This window comes from Cebus imitator, unplaced genomic scaffold, assembly GCF_001604975.1.
Source record: "Cebus imitator isolate Cc_AM_T3 unplaced genomic scaffold, Cebus_imitator-1.0 Scaffold90, whole genome shotgun sequence".
NCBI lineage: Eukaryota > Metazoa > Chordata > Mammalia > Primates > Cebidae > Cebus > Cebus imitator.
The window spans coordinates 6,040,072-6,042,241 of record NW_016107405.1 but is presented as its reverse complement, the minus strand read 5'-3'; the positions used below and the strand labels follow the sequence as shown (position 1 = coordinate 6,042,241).

The 2,170-nt window shown below is 30.8% G+C and overlaps 1 pseudogene; it reads left to right on the top strand.

Annotated features, from left to right (window-relative positions):
* The first annotated feature begins 1,815 nt into the window (after window positions 1-1,815).
* LOC119472231 lies at window positions 1,816-1,913 on the top strand (annotated as a pseudogene).
* Window positions 1,914-2,170: the final 257 nt, after the last annotated feature.

Here is a 2,170-nt window from a genome sequence, read left to right as displayed (position 1 = left end):
TCTTTAGGAACACCAATTATTCTTAGGTTTAATCATTTAACATAATCCCAAACTTCTTGGAGGCTTTGTTCACTTATTCTTTTTTCTTTGTCTTTGCTGGATTGGGTTAATTCAAAAAGTTTGTCTTTGAGCTCTGAAGTTTTTTCTTCTCCTTGTTCGATTCCGTTGCTGAGACTTTCCAGATAATTTTGGATTTCTTTAAGTGCATCCATTATTTTCTGAAGTTTTGATTGTTTTTTATTTATGCTATTTCACTGAAGATTTCTCACTGCATTTCTTGTATCATGTTTTTTATTTCCTTAAATTGGACTTCACTTTTCTCTGGCACCTCCTTGATTAGCTTAATAACTGACCTCCTGAATTATTTTTCAGATAAATCAGGGATTTCTTCTTGGTTTGGATCCATTGCTGGTGAGCTAGTGTGATTTTCAGAGATGTCAAAGAGCCTTGTTTTACCTTATTACCAGAATTGTTTTTCTGATTTCTTCTCATTTGGGTAACCTATGTCAGAGTGAAAGTCTGGAGCTCAAGACTGCTGTTCAGATTCTTTTGTCCCACAGGGAGTTCCCTTGGTGTAGTTAAGTAAACCTCTGTGAGTCAATTTCCTCTTCTATAATATAGAGATAATTTTTGCCCTCCATCCTTCATAAAGTTATTTGGATAAACATTAAAACTACTTATAAATTGCAGGTTGATATACAAATGTGATATATTTTTATTATATAAAGAAACTGCTAGTAATATTTTGCTACTTGGCACACTAATCTAAAGACTCATAAAAATAGCAGGCAAGATAACATTAAATAAAAAAAAAGTGGACTCTTTCTGGCAATTTGACAGACTAGATACACTGTACAGCCATCCCAATTGAAACAATTAAAATTTTGGATAAATCATCTAAAAAGAAATATACTTTAAATGTATTCCTGATGGAAGATAGAAATTCTGAGCAGAGAATTAGGAAATATAAAAAAGAGCAAAATGAAAATTTGAGACCTGAAAATTACAGTATCTGAAATTTTAAAAGTCACTTGGACTCAATAGTAGAATTGAGAGGAGGAAGGAAAGAGCAAGGGAATTTGAAGATACATTAATAAAAAGTCAAATAATCTGAAGAATAAAGAAGAAATTATTGTATCCCTTGATATGGGAACAATATTGTCTCACCAGCCCCTATGGCTCAAACTATTTTTATTTCAATCAGATGATTAGAGTCCCTGAAAAAGAGTAGGTGTTACAAAGGAGGAATCGGTACAGAACATTTGAAGAGAAATCACCCAAAACTTCTCAAATTTTGGCAGAAGCCATAAATTTACAGACTTAACAACTTCAACAAGTTGGAAGCAAGATCAAATCAAATAAAGGCATATCCAAATATTATAAATAATGAAACTGCTGAAAACTAAAGACAAAGAAAAAAACATTTAAAGCAGTCAGAGAAAATTGCACATTACATTTATAACAATTCAAATGACTGGGTTTCTCATTAGACAACAAGCTAGAAGACAGTGGAACAACATCTTTAAAGTGCAACATGAAAAAGAACTATCAGTCAAGAATTTCATAATCAGTAAAAATATCCTTCAGGAATGAAAGCTAAATAAAGACAGTCTCAGATGAAGGAAAACTAAGAAAATCCGTTGAAAGCCAACCTGTTCTAAAATAATTACTAAAGGAAATTCTTCAGGCTGAAGGTAAAATGATTAAGGAAAAATGAGCCTTTAGAAATGAATAAACACTAACTTAGTAAATATCTGGGTAAATATAATACACTGTGTTTCTTCTACTTTTAATTTCTTTAAAATAGTTAATACTATCACTTCTCGGCCTTTTGGCTAAGATCAAGTGTAGTATCTGTTCTTATCAGTTTAAAATAGTTAATACTGTGTAAAGTAAAACTTGCAACATCGCCTGGAGGGGTTTCAATATACATAGATAAAATGCATATGACAACTAAAGCATAAAGAGAGTAAAGATAAAAGCCCTACATGGTGCTAAGTTTCTTATGCCTTATTAAACTTACAAGATATTAACTATTTATAGTCAGTAAATATATATATATATATATATATATATATATATAAACATATATGTTTCAATTGCTAGAGCAAATATTAAATGTAAACACAGATAGCAATAGACAAGTTGCACTGGAATAATAAAAATAAGT